Source organism: Rhipicephalus sanguineus, chromosome 1 (assembly GCF_013339695.2).
Source record: "Rhipicephalus sanguineus isolate Rsan-2018 chromosome 1, BIME_Rsan_1.4, whole genome shotgun sequence".
Taxonomy (NCBI): Eukaryota; Metazoa; Arthropoda; class Arachnida; order Ixodida; family Ixodidae; genus Rhipicephalus; species Rhipicephalus sanguineus.
Genome location: NC_051176.1, coordinates 24,628,025 through 24,646,753, shown reverse-complemented (window position 1 = coordinate 24,646,753; position 18,729 = coordinate 24,628,025).

Here is an 18,729-nt window from a genome sequence, read left to right as displayed (position 1 = left end):
TTCGTCAGCGCTTGTGTCGTACGTTTCTTTTCTTCGTGGGGTCTTGCGCGTTTGAGCTGTAATTTTAGCTTCAGGATTCTAGTCACTGTGTAAGATATATACTGTGATTCTGGTTCAGCCGTCTCGTTTCTTTCCTGCTATGGCATTAGCCTACAAGAGCCGATTCGTTCCCACTAGCTCGTGCCACCACGAGTCACGGGGTGCTCTTCTTTTTCCCTGGCCGACTGACCACGAGTGGCGCGGCGCTACAACCCCAACATGGAAAACTAGCATGATTCGCCAGCGATACGACGCAAACGCAACGCGGGAAATGCTTCAGCATGGCCCGCATCTCGCATAATTTTAATTTCGGCACGTTTCGCGTCCCGTGTGTTTCACCCAACGGCGCGTGCGTTTGTATTCTGCCCTTAGTATTCAGGAGAACGAATGACGCATGGCGTACGTGTCTGAGGCAGCGCGCTGCAGAGCGAGGGGTCGCAGGATTGGAATCCCCGGTCGCCGCGCGCTTCGGGATTTTTTCTTCTGAATTATTTTTATTTGTGGTTTTTCTTTATATATACATACTTATACATATATGGGACATAACGGCAACGCCGCCGGCAAAAATCAGCTGAGAGTGTCCGTATAATTGCTATCGCAATAATATGGAATGCGCACGCGAACATGATAGACATGTTTACAAGCGGGGTGTCAGGAAAGTTAAGGTTTTTCTATGTGAAATAGTCAGTCAATAAAGCTTTCCGACTAGGCCAATTTCTGACGGGTTGTTGTTTCCATTGCAAGCGCCAAGCGGACCCGCAGAGACAGTAGAAGCGTCAGCTAGCACGTTAGACTGCTAGCAGGGTCTTCACGGCCTAAGTTAGTGCAAAGAAAATCGTTTCTTAACTCCATCGACGTAAACGAGTGATTCTACGAATTGCCTACGCCATATCTCAAGCAAGCTAATTGAATAGTGACTGTCTACCCGTCGCTGTTTTGAAGGGCAGGGCACCGGGCCTAATGTGCTGTGCAACGTTAACTGATCGTGACAAATCATGTTCATTTGTCGCTCAAGCAATTGTCTCTCGTCGTGGTATGCGGGGCAATCAAGTAATATGTGCTCCACTGTCTCTATGCTGCCAAAGTTATCACAGCAGGGACTAGTGGTACGCCCTATGGGGTACAAATAACTGTTCGTGTATGCCACCTTCAGTCGAAGAGACAGCGTCTCTAGGTAGTGTAGAGTAGATCCTTTAAACTATGGCAGACACCCACGTTCGGGGATTGGCCAAGAACCGGGTAGTTCTAAAAGGAGATTGTTAAATATTAAGTTAGATTTTGTGTATTTAACGATGAAAGAGCCGAAAATGAAACAAAAATTGACAATAATAAAATAGATGAATACGAAAGTACGATTATAAATGTTGAGGCGGAGAATTTGAACCAAAAAAATAAATAAATTTGGAGAAAGTAAAAGAAAAAAGGAAGGTTCGGCAAATTTTCGATCTCACTTCTGGGTCAGTACAATACAGAAAGTTATTTTGTTGAAGCGACAGATTCCAGCGGTGGTCTTTTTCTTGATAGGCATATTTTTTGCGATGTTCCAGGCGTCGGCTTTGGTAAAAAATATTCTTCTGAAATTCTGGTATTGGAGTCAATTTCGGTCAGCTTCATCGGCTTTATTGTTTCACGAAATACCGCCATGGCCAGGTATCCACTGGAACGTAATGCAATGTCCAGCAATCTTAGCCTTGTGGTGAAGATAGGCGATATCAGATGTTACAGGTTCGTGATTACCACGCTCACGCCGGTTCCACATACTTTGAAGGGCTGCTTTCGAATCTGTAAATATCACCAATGTTTTTGGTAGCTACTGTCGTAGTATAAACATGAGGGCCTCCTTAATGCCGTGTAACTCAGATAACGTAGAGGATGTCGCTCTCTCAAGACCAAACTAGAGAGATTTTTCTGTAGACGGCACGAAACTCCGCACCACGATCGACGTTCGGTTGTAGAGCCATCTGTGTGAATATGTCCGTTTCGGCTGCGTATTCTATGTACATATATTCAGACGCTATGTGGTGGGTTGCTGCTTGGGGTAGTTTCCTTTTTGCACTGATTCCGGATTATATGGTACAATTTCTAGTGAGATGTTCTTTGGCATAATAGGTGACACCTGAGCAGGGATCGAAATACGTGTGCGCATGCTTCCGACGGCCTCCCCGAAGCTAGATGCAGCGCTGGCTTAAGATAAGAAATATTCTTTAAAAAGTGCGTCTTGGTCTGAATGACGTGTCTGAGGAGAATCCGAAGTATCTTCTGCGAATATACTTCAAGAGGCACGCATCCGGCTTCTGCTACAGTTCCTACACGAGACGACCCCTTTGAAAGGCTAAGACATACACTCTGAGCAAAAAAAAAGAGTCAAAAGAGGGTCACGGCACCGTGACTCTCTTCGGGTATCCATTTGACTCCATTTAGAAGGTAGAAGAAGAAAAAGAGAGCATTTCTGAAGAATTCCAAAGGTGCGGAGAGCTGGGCTTGTTGGTTGTACATGATTATAAAAAACAGCGCAAAACCACAGGACACACAGGAAGCGCTGTGTGCGTTCCCTTCCTGTGTGTCCTGTGGTTTTGCGCTGTTTTTCTAATTTCTGAAGAAGTCACTGGACTCTCGTGAAGCGCGTTTCGATTGGTTTCCGTGATGACGGCGCCGCCGTATACGTTTGCCGTTCGGCGCCGTTGTGGCGCCATGGCTCGCCAACGGAGCTAGGCTGGCGCGGCGCCTCCGCCTTCTTTCTGTCTCCTCGGTTTTTGGAATGCGTTGCGTTGAGTGCGCGGGTTGCTTCAGTTGCCTGCCTGGTAGTTTTGTGTTCGAGTGAACCCGCGCATCTTCAGTGTCGGTGACGCCAGGCTCCGTGCTCGAAGTGACGCTTGGAGGCGGAATATTCATGGAGCTGTGGACACGGACAACGTGCGCCTGTTAACGGCGAGTGTACTGCTTTCGTGCGTACTAATTATACAGATTTTGCTGTTCGTCTGCAGCAGATCTGCGGAAGTAGGCTGCCAGCCATTTCCAACAGCAGCCTGCGTCCGCGGGGCTGTTGCGCATGCCCAACTGAAACTGTCAGTTAACGAGTTGACATCGTTATGCGCGTTGCTGTGCAAGCACCCATAAAATGAGCGATGCAAACACTTATCAAGGGTTATTGTTTGCTGATCGCATGTTGTGTCTGCACTGCTGAAGGTTCAAGATGCCGTTTTCAGATGCGGTTTAATTTACTTCATAATAACATTTCCATTGACAGTGAGTGTGCAGCATGCTTCCACGCGTGGAAACGTGAAAAAAAAAGAAACATGGTTCTTCCCTCTGTCATAGGAATCGGTATACCACGAAAGTGAAACATGTCATGTCAGACGTAGTTGAGCGTTTCTTGTGCGTTCTTCCGCCCCAAGCGCGAAGGAATGAATGCTACAGCAACAAATTGTAATGTCACGCGAAGAGCGGCAAGTAGCTAGAAACTTGCAACGCGCTGTTCAAGCAGAAATGGCGCATGGAACGAACATACACAGGATGAGCGCGAACTAACTGTCACAGTTGTAACTTATTTCTGTGTGAGCAGCGCGCTCTTTTCGCAAAAGCGGCCGCTGCGGTGAGCGAAGCAACCTTCGTTCTCTCAAAGGAAACTTGCGGTGAGAGCACAAGACGCACACAACACCGCCAAAACGAGATAAGCCCGCGCACGAGAGACGACGCCCTGTAGAGGCGCGCGCTCATCCGCGTGGGGCGACGACCTTTAAAGCGCGCTCTTCGAGCCCTTCGCGCCATCTCGCTAGTGATAACATAAAGACGCTGATGTACCACCGATCTCTGAGTACCGCCACCGGCAAATGGTTTATTTAAATAGCTCGCCTCTAGCATGGCAAAGAACGTGCCAGCTGTGGCTTAATCTCGCGCCCCGCGCTGAGGAGCGAGGGGTCGTAAGTTCGACTCCCGGTGACGGGTCTTTCTCTTTTGTTCTTTTTTTCTTTGCCGACTCTTAGTCTCTATATTTTACAACGTCATATCCGGGACGGAAACACGTCAGTGGAGCCGTGCTGGACCCCGGCATAAAACACTGTGGTGTTAAAAAAATAGAACGAGTTCGTGCCTGCGTTCCTCTTCTCGTGTCCATGTGATATCACTGCTTTAACCTCCCCCCCCCCCTCATGGATCAGTATCAACTTTGACCACCTGCTAGATCGTCGTGTCGTTGCAAGAACAGTGCCTTGTATGCCCTCCTTATGTTTCCCTTCGTTTACTTCGCCCCATGAATAATGCAATATTCCTGGAATACGCTGAACAAAGACGTGTTTGCTTACGTAACCACGAGGAAGGCTGATATTGGTACGTATTCTTTCTTACCGGACGAACACGTGCTGTATGTTGCATTTTTGGTAGCACCAACTTGTCGGAGTACTGTTAGGCAAAAAGGAATGCATGCCCAATAAGAATAAAGCTGCAAGTTTCTCATTAAACGCATTTGCTTAATAGACTAAAGCGTATGTGATCTTTAGAAACATAAACTAGTTTCCGAGTTTATTTATATTCGGCCAGAATCTCATACTCAAGCTTTACCCGCTAAACTTTTAACGCAATGTTATGATAGCATTGCCTAAGGGAAAAAAAAAAACTTGTTTCAATCGCAAATCGTCTAAAAAACAAGTCATTTGTTCATATTCGCGTTCACGTTCCTAAGGCATAGATATGTGACAAAAATGAGCTGAAAAAAGTAATAAAACGCTCGTCTACAACGTCTATTTCGCAGCGGAACGGAAATGGTGCATTTATAACAAACGCACTAATATTCTGCATAAAGCACAATGAAACTTTGTAAGGAACCCCCGGCCTTCTGTCACCTTTAGCGGCAGTCATGTGGTTTTTGAGGTCAAAAGCGGACATTTTGAGGTGCAAAGCGTCGAAATCGCTAAAGACGGCAAGAAGATAGGCGACCATAAAACACATGGGAGGGAAAGTCATCCAAAGTACTCGGCCACGCTTTTAGTCGGACGCTAGCAGGGTTTCCTCTCCACCCTTCTTGTTTCGAGCTTTGACTATTAAAACAAGCACGGGTACAAGATCGTTAGCACGTCCATTATCCCTTGGTCGTTGGTCACACATCTGACTGGCATATACTCCTAGTGCTATCTCACTACGACTCACTGCCTCACCATAACCTGAATTGGTGCTGTAACTGGCCAACGCCTCCAAAATTAACCTCTGGACTTCGTCCTGGTCCTAAAAAATAGATTTTACTCTGTGCGGCAACCCAGGCATGGTACAGGACCTTACTTTATTGCCATAAGCAAGGCAAAGTGCAGTGACTATATGTTGAAAAACCAAACGGTTGAAAAACAGGCAAGCCTGGATGGTTCGCGCTTATTTCCGCAAGGGGTCTGGAGGTCTCACCTTCTAATCTATCTTTACATTGTCGAGGTTGTAAGTGCACGCCAAAATTTGATGAATGCGAAGTGTGTACCGGCATAGAAATGAAGAAACGCGCCTGATGATTGAAGCATGGCATATCGAGAATAATGGTAGCGCATGCGTGAGCCAACCGTCCATTAACTTGCATAAAGATGAAATCAAATGCCTTAACAGTTATGTTCCACGTAGACCGCCACGCGTGCCGGATTGATAGGTTCGCCTGTTGCATCGGCATGCGCAGATAAGTTTTTGTGCCTTCTTTCTTTTTAGCCGTTGTGCGTCTCTTCAGTTGTTAGTCGGCGTTTGTGGTGTCTTGACTTCTTTAATAATAATATCTGGGGTTTAACCTCCCAAAACCACGATATGATTATGAGAGACGCCGTAGTGGAGGGCTCCGAAAATTTCGACCACCTGGGGTTCTTTAACGTGCACCTAATCTAAGTACACCGGCCTCTAACATTTTCGCCTCCATCGAAAATGCAGCCGCCGCGGCCGGGATTCGATGCCGCGACCTTCGGGTCAGCAGTCGAGCGCCATAACCGCTAGACCACCGTGGCGGGGCTTGACTTCTATCTTGTGTCTGTGTTTGCACGCCCTGTCTTTCTAGAATGTCGTTCCATTATATGGTGAACCTGCGACAAGATTGTGGTTTTCTCGAAAAGCGGCTCACATTTACACTGCGAAACATGTGTTGCTAGATTTCCCGGATGCGTGATTAGTTGACAGTTATTTCGATTCTCTCGTAGTCTTGTATTTAAACATCTTTCCGTCTGTCCGACGTATCTCCTACCGCATGACATGGGAATGTCGTAAACTACTGCCTTATTGCATGCCACAAACTTTCTAACGTGGTTTATACCGTAATTGTTACTCTCCCTTCTTTCCTTGCAGCCGTTAACCCTTCGACACATTCCTAATAGTTTTTTCGGAGCCGAGAAAACCAGTTCAACATTCTGTGCATTTGCAATCTTTTTTAGCTTATGTGAGACTGTGGATGTATGGCAGAACTATTGGTCTTGCTTTTTCGGTAGCGGATTCATCATTTTTACCATTCTTTTTTTCCGTTAATTGTCTTTAATAGCTTTTCAGCCACCGACGGAATCACACAATCAGGAAATTCACTGCACTTCAGCCTTTCCACCTGTATGTTGACGCTCTGCGCTATTTTATGAGGACAGGATTTCTGCACACTTTGCTTTAGACTAGAAAATGCTACGCCGCTGTAGCTCCTCTTATTCCAATAATTTCTAGTTCATCGGGCTTTCGTGTTCCTCGGACTAGTTCATCATTTCTAGTTCATCGGACCTCCCCCCTCTTCCTCGTGTTTACTTCTTCGTGGAATGCATCGCAGAAGAAAGAGCAAGAACTCGAACTCTCACTTATGCATTGAACAAAGGTCTAGTTCTGACATCGCCGGTTATTTCAGCACTGCTAGGAAGAATGGCACCTACGGAGAAAACCGCGCGGAGGCTGTGCAAGCTCCTGCGTGCGGAAAGCTGGAGACAGGTACGTTTCTACCGCCAATGCATTGAAGTAACGTGTGCCAACGTATTGGAAAAAGAAGCTTCAAAAATGATGACGCGCCATTTTCACAAGATAGCAGAAGCTGTTGGGGAGTAATACTGGAAAAACAGCTTTCCGAAGTTACCTCGGAAATCCAAGAATAAACGCGAAGACGGACAAGGCCATATTAGTCTTTTGGAGTGTGAACTACCGGTTAAGGTGCAATGCACGATCGACAAGGGACGAAATATTGCGGTAAAACCCACTGTAAAACCGGCAAAGTTGATCAGAATCGTACACTCGATTGCTAATCAAGTTCCAGAAGGAAAAAGAGAGGCCACAATCTCGGAAAGCATGGACTACGTCATGCGGTATTCAGAACCAAAAAACCGAGGATGTGCTGTTAAAGAAACAGTCAACTATCTCACACACGCCAACTTGAAGCTGCTGCTAACGGACAAGGCCGCAAGGTTCGTGGTGATGAAGAAAGATGAATATGAACAAGAGGCGACAGAAGCAATTATGAAGAACTTTAAAGTTACTGACTACGACGAAATAAATCTAAAGCAGGTGCAAAATTTGGCTGTAAAAACGTGTGAAAGACTTGGCCTCAACAAGCTAAGAACGACGGTAAAAGGAAGTAATCAACTCACCCTAAACCCGTTTTTCAACATTAGGATGCATAAAGAAAATCGACCCTTTCGAATGATCGTCGAGGACAAAGGAACATGGCAACGATGTGTGGCTGTGTACCTAAAAACGCATCTGTCTGTTCTGCCAATAGAAGACCCATGCATGCTACGTGGATCCGAGGAAGTGTTCGCCTTCAACGAGGAAAGTAAGCCAACTGTGTGTTTTTCTACTGACGTTAAAAATATGTTTTACAATATACCACAACCGGCAGCTATCCCAGCCGTTGAAGAGTTTACGAGAACGCAAATCTGGGCGAGTTTGTAAGAATTCATCGTAGAGCATGTAGCGCGAAAATTACGGGGACACAAGAAGGAAAGAAGATGACTCTTAAGGGCTCGTTTTCTTTGTTAGACACAATATTAATGAGAACTAACAGACAATAACGCCAAGGAAAGTATAGGGGGTGTTATCTGTAGTGTTTAGAATACAAATGTGAAGAAAGCAAAGTGGACGAAAAGATAACTTGCCGCCGGCAGGGACCGAACCTGCGACCTTCGAATAACGCGTCCGATGCTCTACCACTGAGCTACGGCGGCGGTCATCCTCCCGTCCACTTTATGGGGTATATATGTGCATTTAAACCTTGGAGTGTTAGTCAGCGCCAATCGCAGCCATGTCGGCGAGTGTGGAACACTCTTTTTCTGCCTTTCTGGCGTCACGTAGCACGTGATCTTTTTACGAGCTGGCAGCTGACCAATAATCCCTCGCATACCACCTGAAGGCATCAAGTCTGCCAGAACGAGACCCTTGCTATGAATGAAGGAAAGAAGATGACTCTTAAGGGCTCGTTTTCTTTGTTAGACACAATATTAATGAGAACTAACAGACAATAACGCCAAGGAAAGTATAGGGGGTGTTATCTGTAGTGTTTAGAATACAAATGTGAAGAAAGCAAAGTGGACGAAAAGATAACTTGCCGCCGGCAGGGACCGAACCTGCGACCTTCGAATAACGCGTCCGATGCTCTGCCACTGAGCTACGGCGGCGGTCATCCTCCCGTCCACTTTATGGGGTATATATGTGCATTTAAACCTTGGAGTGTTAGTCAGCGCCAATCGCAGCCATGTCGGCGAGTGTGGAACACTCTTTTTCTGCCTTTCTGGCGTCACGTAGCACGTGATCTTTTTACGAGCTGGCAGCTGACCAATAATCCCTCGCATACCACCTGAAGGCATCAAGTCTGCCAGAACGAGACCCTTGCTATGAATGAAGGAAAGAAGATGACTCTTAAGGGCTCGTTTTCTTTGTTAGACACAATATTAATGAGAACTAACAGACAATAACGCCAAGGAAAGTATAGGGGGTGTTATCTGTAGTGTTTAGAATACAAATGTGAAGAAAGCAAAGTGGACGAAAAGATAACTTGCCGCCGGCAGGGACCGAACCTGCGACCTTCGAATAACGCGTCCGATGCTCTACCACTGAGCTACGGCGGCGGTCATCCTCCCGTCCACTTTATGGGGTATATATGTGCATTTAAACCTTGGAGTGTTAGTCAGCGCCAATCGCAGCCATGTCGGCGAGTGTGGAACACTCGGCAGGGACCGCAGGTTCGGTCCCTGCCGGCGGCAAGTTATCTTTTCGTCCACTTTGCTTTCTTCACATTTGTATTCTAAACACTACGGACACAAGAAAGCAACATAAACACGACACGAGCGCTAACTTCAAAAAAACGGTTTTTTTTTTTTTTTTGAAGTTAGCGCTCGTCCAGTGTTTATGTTGCTTTCTTGTGTCTCCGTAATTTTCGCGCTACATGCTCTACGTTGAAGAGTGCATAGAGTCGTTTGGTGAAAGGGCTTCCGAAAAACAATGTGGAACTAGTGCGCACGGCTTTATTGAACTTCTAAAACTCTATCTGCAATCACTGATTGTTGAATACGAAGGTCGTGTGCACGCGCAGCGAGACAGAATCTGTATCGGCTCATGCTTAGCACCTTTGCTGCGCAATCTTTTCATGGCAAAAGGAGACCGACTTTTAATGCCGTCTTTGAATGAGATGCATGTGAAACCTTGCTTTAGGTACGTAGATGAGTTCCTGCTTTGCGTACCTTACAAAAGAGCGGATTCTGTTAACGTAGAAAAACTCTTGCATAAGTTCACACAGGTTTTTCCAAGGCTAGAATTTACGTTTGAAATGCCAACTGAGTCTTCTTTAAAGTTTCTAGACGTTCAGGTTTTTCTAAATTGTGATCAAACATTTCGCATGTACACTTAACAAAAGGAACAAAGGCCACCATGAGACACAGTTCTGCGCATTCAACGTTAATCAAAAGGGCAGTAGCATTTTCTAGTCTAAAGCAAAGCGTGCAGAAATCCTGTCCTCCTAATGTAGCGCCGAGCGTCAACATACAGGTGGAAAAGCTGAAGTGCAGTGAATTTCCTGATTGTGTGATTCCGTCGGTGGCTGAAAAGCTATTAAAGACAATTAACGGAAAAAAGAATGGTGAAAGTGATGAATCCGCTACCGAAAAAGCAAGACCAATAGCAGGGTTGCCAATGGTGGCTACTTTTGCCAAAGTGGCGAATTTGAGAGGCCCGTGGCGACCTAAAATTATGAATGGCGACATGGCGAATTTTTGGCGATTTTCAGCTTAGGTCTCCACTGAGTTATGCATCCTAAGCTCATTGCCTTGCCAACGAATGAGCGGCGCTATTCTCTGTGTTTTTCTGGGTTTTGAGGTGCACATTACGCGCCGTTCTGTATGTCCGTCCTGTAGCTCGTGTGTATCTCCTCAATTCATCTAGATGCTTCTAACTCAATTCATCTAGATTCATCTATATGCTTCAGAGCTTCGCTAAAGTTTCGCTTCTGAAGGGGCTAGATGACGGGTTGTTCGTGTGTTCCGGCCATTTGTTCCGCCAAAGCTCCAACTATACTGAATAGCTTGGCGACCTACTCACCGCTGCAGTATCCCCTAATCGAGCTCGTATAGCGAAGATGGGCGGATACGCGGGTGTTCGTGCAATAAAAATTATTTATTCAGGCATTTTCTACTGTTCTCGGTGAGCATGTGCAATGAAAACAATTGCTATATAACATTTTACAATGTCTACCTGTTCAATTATAACGCACTGGATTGACGCGGGTAGATATCAGTGATTATATATGAAATGGACAGTGGCGTCCGGTATCGTATTAGTTCACACTGGAAGGTATAAGACTCACTAATGAACGATACCTGTAAGAAATCTGTCTTACTGCTTTCAATAAACCTGTTAATCCTTTTTTTCTTCATATGAGGGGATGTAAAGGCGTCTATAAAAAACGCCTTCGCGGCTTTCGCCCAAGGTTTACCACACTTTTACTTTTGAAACGAGCGGACAGGGTTGGAGGGATATCATGAGCGTTTTATCCTTTCATACTTGCGCCTCCGCGCACATCTTGCGGCTAGTCGGAGAACCAGGTGCACCGAGCACTCCCATGGTGAAGGGGCGATGCGCCTGGCATTGAGAAATATCAATATACTTTAAGCGCTTTGAATGGCACTGTATTCTACGGGGCTATACATCAGTGAAAATTCCTATTACTAGGATATGCCGCACACATCTAGAATGGCGACTTTTTTGGCGAAATTTCTAAAAAAAATGGCGACTTTTGGCGACTTTCTGCTCGTTGTTTGGCGACATTTACTCGAAAGTCAGTGGCAACCCTGACCAATAGTTCTGCCATACATCCACAGTCTCACATAAGCTAAAAAAGATTGCAAATGCACAGAATGTTGAACTGGTTTTCTCGGCTCCGGAAAAACTATTACGAATGTGTCGAAGGGTTAACGGCTGCAGGGAAAGAAGGGAGAGTAACAATTACGGTATAAACCACGTTAGAAAGTTTGTGGCGTGCAATAAGGAAGTAGTTTACGACATTCCCATGTCATGCGGTAGGAGATACGTCGGACTGACGGAACGATGTTTAAATACAAGATTAAGAGAGCATCGAAATAACTGTCAACTAATCACGCATTCGCGAAATCTAGCAACACATGTTTCGCAGTGTAAATGTGAGCCGCTTTTCGAGAAAACCACAATCTTGTCGCAGGTTCACGGTATAATGGAACGAGTTATAACCGAATCTTATATGATGACACAGGCACATGCCGACGAATGTACCAGTTCACCATCCATTATTCTTTCTTCAAAAGAAATGCACTTCATAGAAACAAATTAACTCTTGTCATGTGCATGACCATTTGAATATTTTATGTTGCTTGGGGTTTTAGCGATGCTTTACTTTGGGTATATATGTGAGGAAAATGTATTGAAATAGAACAGTTGTTAGTCTGCGCTCTGTGTTTGTGTGTGCTCAGTCCGTCCTCGTACGATAAAAAGCGCGAATTTCCAAGATGCAACAACAACTAGACCCTGTAGCTGCTCTTATTGCAATGATTTACATGCCACGCTCATGGTGCGCTTGCGGCCGCTTCGCTAGCTTGATATATACCAAAATCGGTATCCCGCGACGTGACTGTGTGACGAACACAAGTAACAGGTGGTAACATGAAAATCATGACACGCATGTCATGTACAGCATGACTTACGTGCCACGCTCATGGTGCGCTGGTGGCCGTTTCACAAGCTTGATCTACACCAAAATTGGTGTCTCGCGACGTAACTGTGTGACGAACATAAATAACAGGAGTTAACTTGAAAATCATGACACGCATGTCATCTAAAGCATGACTTACGTGCCACGCTCATGGTGCGCTTGCGGCCGTTTCGCTAGTTTTATATACACCAAAATTGGTATTGCGCGACGTGACTGGGTGAAGAACATAAATAACAGGTGGTAACACGAAAATCATGACATGCATGTCATGTAGGGTATGATTTCGACGCCACGCTCATGGTGCACTCGCGGCCATTTTGTGAACAGGATATATACCTAAACTGGTATGTCATGACAGCAGTGCGCGACGAACATAAATAGCAGGTCACGCATCGTACATATGAAGCAGAATATATGTTTCATTAGCATGGCATACACCAGATTGTACACGCATGCATGCATGACAATCTCGCGATATATAGCGAACTAGATGTGACAACTGAGGATACTTTTGGCGCAAATCGAACGAGGACACGTAACACAAAAGAACAGGACAGGCGCCGAACTTCCAACTAATTTTATTCCACAGCGGAAAGATGATTTTATAGCACAAGGCAAACCACATGACGAGTGCGCGCGCATCACATATTTCTTAACAACCAGGGAACCGTAACATGCTGCTCAGAAAACTAATCTCTTTATCTTGAAGTGATAGTGAAGCCGTGCTGACGCAGGCGTCACCCCTTTGCCTGATGAAATACGCCTCTATCACTTCTCTCTCAGTTTTCTGTGGAATAAAATTAGTTGGAAGTTCGGCGCCCGTCCTGTTCTTTTGTGTTACATGTCTTCGTTCGATTTGCGCCAAAAGTATCCTCAGTTATAAACCAATACCAACTAGCTCAAACAAGAATTCTGCTAGATGTCACGACATGAATGACTTCATTAGCATCAATGACAAACAAGGCGATGTATACAGCTCTTTGCTGGCTGCTTCGCATTACATCGATTCCCACACTGCGTCGGTTCTGCCGATTTTTTAGGATTGCGATAGAATGGAAATACGTAGCTTTAGGAGAAGAGGATAATACTGGCATCGATAATATAATAATATCAGGGGATTAACGTCCCAAAACCACGATATGATTATGAGAGACGCCGTAATGGAAGGGCTGCGGAAATTTTGACCACCTGTGGTTCTTTAACGTGCACCTAAACCTAAGTACACGCTCCTCAAACAATTTCGCCTCCATCGAAAATGCAGCCGCCGCTGCAACAGTGACATCGAAGGAATGAACGAAACAGTAACTAGACTGATCTCTGAAGCACCTGTCGAAGCTGGAGGTAAAGCGCCAAGACAAAAACTAGGGAAGCTATCCCCATACACGAAAGGCTTAATGGAAAAACTACAATACATAAAGGAGACTGACTCAACATGCATAATAGAGTTCGATGAGCTGACGAAGCTGATCAACAAAAAGAAATTCAGTGACATAAGGAACTACAACGTCAAAGCGATAGAAGCAGCAGTCAAAAAAGGCACCGGCATCTAAACTGCGAAAAATAGACGCTGTCTAGGACGGAATAAACTGCACGCTCTGAAGGCCAAGCAGGGAAATATAAACAACTTCAATGACATAGTTCGGGTGGCAGAGGAATTCTACGCTGAACTATACAAAAGAAGTCATCCACCCTGGAGCGGAAATAGCGGCGAGCAAGATACGGACCTTGCATACGTAATTACCTACGAGGTTAGAAAGGTTCGGTCCCTGGCGGCGGCAAGTTATCTTTTCGTCCACTTTACTTACTTCAGATTTATATTCTAACTACTACAGATAACATCCCGGATACTTTCCTTGGAGTTATTGACTGTTAGTTCTCATCAATATTGTGTCTAACAAAGAAAAACGAGCCCTTAAGAGTCATCTCCTTTCCTTTATTCATAGCGAGGGTCTCGTTCTGGCAGACTTGATGCCTTCAGGTAGTATGCGAGGGATTAGTGGTCAGCTTCCAGCTGGTAAAACGCACGTACTACGTGACGCCAACAGGCAGAAAAAAGAATGTTCCACACTCGCCACCATGGCTTTGATTGGCGCTGACTAACACTCCTAGGTTTAAATGCACAAATATACCTCATAAAGCGGACGGGACGATGACCGCCGCCGTACCTCTGTGGTATAGCATTGGACTCGTTATTCGAAGGTCGCAGGTTCGGTCCCTGCCGGCGGCAACTTACCTTTTCGCCCACTTTACTTCCTTCACATTTATGTTCTAATTACTACAGATAACACCCCCGATACTTTTCTTGGCGTTATTGAGTGTATGTTCTGATCAATATTGTGTCTAACAAAGAAAAAAGTCACAGTTTCGCCGCAAGGGCGAAGCACTGAATGCGATAGCAAGAAAAGCGGTCCGTGATGGACGCGCTGCTACGCTGCAGAAACATGCACCCCCGGCATCAACTACCGCGCGAGCATACAGCGGAAGGGCAGGGTTCTCCCTGCGCCAATATTACAAGAAGTGAGCGAGCTGGCCGACGACTTTTAAATGCACCCGTTGCTCTCCTCGCGCCATCTCGCTGGTAATGAAGAAACGCTTATAAGCGCCTGCCGTCTCCGAGTACTGCGGTAAAGGGTGTTTACATAACGCTCGCCGTTAGCTGCCTGAGCGATATGCGTTTTGTGGCGTAGTGGTTAGCGCCGCGCGCTGCGCAGCGAGAGGTCGCTGGTTCGATTCCGCGTTTCGGAAGCATTTTTTAGATGCGAAGCAGCTTATGGCGGAGTTCAATGCGGTGGTGGTGTGCGGCATGACCACCCTTACTGCGCATGCGCAAACCCTCTTCACACACCTCCTCTCCACTCCCCCTCTCCCTCTCGCGCGCCTCTTTCTCTCCTGCGACGAGTAGGCAGCAGCGACGCCTCCGGCGTCTTGACGTGGCACGAGCGGCCGATGGCCGCCTCTGCTTCTGTGGCTCTAGAGGCGAGGCGCTCGTGCTCTCCTTCCCTCGCTGGAGAATCCCACGACGACACCAATGGCATGGACTGCAGAGAGGCAGACGCACATGATCTTGCGACTTTGCGGGAGTCCAATACCTCGGACGCCGGCAGTTACACGCAGCGGGAGCTGGATGGAGACTGGAAGTGTAATTTTGTTATTTTTCTTTGGGACTCTTATATATATACGCATATTTATACATATACGGTGCATGTCGGCGACGACGGCGACGGCAAGAACCAGCCGAGACTGTCCATTTAATTGCTATCGCAATAAAAGGAGCCCTTAAGAGTTATCTCCGTTCTTTTATTCATAGCGAAGGTCTCGTTCTGGCAGACTTGATGCCTTCAGGTAGTATGCGAGGGATTAGTGGTCAGCTGCCAGCTGGTAAAACGCACGAACTACGTGACGCCAACAGGCAGAAAAAAGTGTTCCATACTCGCCGCCATGGCTGCTACTGGCGCTGACTAACACTCCTAGGCTTAAATGCACGTATATACCGAATGAAGTGGACGGGAGGATGGTCGCCGCCGTAGCTCAGTGGTAGAGCATGGGGCGTGTTATTCGAAGGTCGCAGGTTCGGTCCCTGCCAGCGGCAAGTTATCTTTTCGTCCACTTTACTTTCGTTACATTTATATTCTAATTATACAGATAACACCCCCGATACTTTCCTTGGCGTTATTGACTGTTAGTTCTCATCAAAGATGTCGTTATTGGATTGTTCGAATTGTGCTTATGATTGAAAATGCAGCACAATGAAAATGGACACAAGCGTTTAATTTAATTAAATCACCGAAGTTTAAATATATAATATCGTTTAGTTCCAAGTAATTATATTGACATAAGAGATGTTTCAGTTTGAAGACACGTGCACGTACAGCATCAAAGCTTTCCGGGAACCATTTTTAACTTAGCCAAGATAGTCGCTTTGTTAAATTCCCTAGGATTCACACGCTTTATAGTATCTATCTATTTTAAAACTAACTTGTCTTACTTCCTCGTTCCTGTGCTTACAGTCTTGGAATTATTCGGCCTCGCTATGCAATAGTAGAACCGGAGCCCAAGCGGTAGAGTGACCACACTGAAAAGACCGGGGTAGGTTTCCACAGAAGGATTTCTTTTGCTTCAACTGCCAAGTTTCATAACTTTGACATTCGGATGTTTTTTTACAAACCATTGCCAATGCAAAAGTCCATCTCCGTAGTTTCTGTTGATCAATAAAAACTTCTGTCTTTTCAGGTTGGAAGCGCCACCTTCCGCCTGGGCTAACAGGAAAGCGGCATACGCGTCAATCGTAATTAAATTTGCCCTTCTTAGGCTTCTTAGCTTGAACGGAGATCTAAGTAAGCGGGCGCTTTTGCACTCAGACACGAGAGGAATGCAGCCGCCTCAGCCCCATAATCGAATCCACCGTCAGTGGTAGAACACAATAGACTCTGCCATCAGTAAGCTAAGCAGGCGTACATATTTGCGTGTCTGCTATAACCTAGAGGTAGATTGATAATGTACCACTAATACAGTACCAAGTTCGCCGCGGCGTATATCATTCCAACGGGTTTTTTTACAGCGGAGCGGTTATGCCCGCCGTTTCTCCTGTTCGCGGTGTAGACAAGAAACTATCATCATCATGCTCGTGATTTACAATGTGATCACGCGAACGCTTCCTGCATCGGTGTGTGAATGCACGTGTGCTTAGTCAAGCCAGGACCAGCCGAGTGCCGACCAGCTCCACTGTGCCGCTGCTTTGCGCGACTCGGGGAAAATTTGTTATGGTGAAAACACATTTTAAATGGAAATGCCCAAATGCATTGCGTGTGTGTATGTGTGTGTGTGTGTGTGTGTGTGTGTGTGTGTGTGTGTGTGTGTGTGTGTGTGTGTGTGTGTGTGTGTGTGTGTGTGTGTGTGTGTGTGTGTGTGTGTGTGTGTGTGTGTGTGTGTGTGTGTGTGTGTGTGTGTGTGTGTGTGTGTGTGTGTGTGTGTGTGTGTGTGTGTGTGTAAGGGCGTACCAGCGTCTTATTATGTCAACGTGCTGCAGACTCTGGGTCAATACCCATACACCCATCTCGTAATACGTGTACAAAGCAGTATTGCTTTTATGAGACGACTCATTCGCGAATTTGAATGCAACGTGTTGAAGACTAGAACGAAAGTTACATAATGTAATTTACTTAAAAGCTTAATTTAATTTAACTAAAAGAATAATTTTAAGTTAGACCCAGGTATATTTATGAGGTACCCACTACGTTATACACGAGAGCCCGCCTGTCTCACACCCAGGCTACTGGCGAGCCGAGCAGATACTCTCGCACCCAGACGCCGGACCAGCCGGGCTGCCAAGGCGCGCATGAGTTGCGCCATATAAATAGGGCAAGCGGCCGCTCTGAGGCTTTAAAGTGCGAAAAAGTACCCGATCACGCCGCTTCTGCGTATAAAAGCTCACCTGGACTACCTGGGCCCTACTGCGTCGTCTTTGGGTGCCAAAACAAGCAACGCAACAGGAGGATATTACTGAGCGCTGTCTGCGACGATCACGAAGCTCACGGGAATAGTGCCAGTGCGGAGTTTTCAGCTTCACCGCAAGCGGTTAATTGTAATTCAAGCAGAAACACTATGAGCCGAGTGAAAATGCGCGAGTAAGTACACTAACTGCGTGTTATCTGTAGCTAGGGCTCCGTGTTTTCAGTGTTTATTTTTCTTGAAAATCGGCGGGCGTTTATCGGAGTTTATATTTTTGGCGGAAGTTGAGCGTTTATCGCAGTTTCTTTCTCGTATATCCCCAATTCTCGTATTTCGGAGTCTTGCATTATTCTCGAAACCCCAAAATCTTAGATCAATTCACATCTGCATAATGAAACATCAAAATAAACGAAGCATATTTTTTCTAGAAGGTTTGAATGCACAAAATATATACGCACAAGAGAAATCCTTGAACACAAAACACCTGTATTTGTGCGTATAACAACCTTATGCTTAAAATTATTGTAAAACACGCAAGCATACTTTCGAGGTTGCTTTGTGAGGTGATCGAAGCGAGCTCCTTTCGATTGACGACTCTCAGCTTTCAAAATGCCCTTTGAACGTTAGCGCTGGAAACAGAAAGCGCCAGAAGACGCAGCGACAAGGCACTGGCCACTGGAAATTGTGAAGTCGCCAAAACAACAGGGGCTCAACAATGTTACATATTTCATAGCACTGATAGCTCGGAAAATCACTCAGGAGCTGGCTCATGTCATCAGTTTCAAGAAGCACTATTTGAAAAATAGGCGCACAGGTTTCGAACGCGCAGGGGAGCTCATGCTTCACATTTTGATTCAGAATTTGAATACAGTACCAACACGATTCTTTGGTGAACTGTAGTTGATAGCACAGGTTCCTCTCAGATGTCTGTGTCCACGTTTCGGCGACAGCAGCGTAGTATCCGTGACAGTCTACGACAGTCATTAAGCGGCCAGTCTCCACAAGAAGGTCCAACAGACTTGTGACATCTGATTCAAAGCCCTCAGTTGGATCACGCCATTGACTGATGAGTGCGTGCAAACGAACCCCCAGTATGG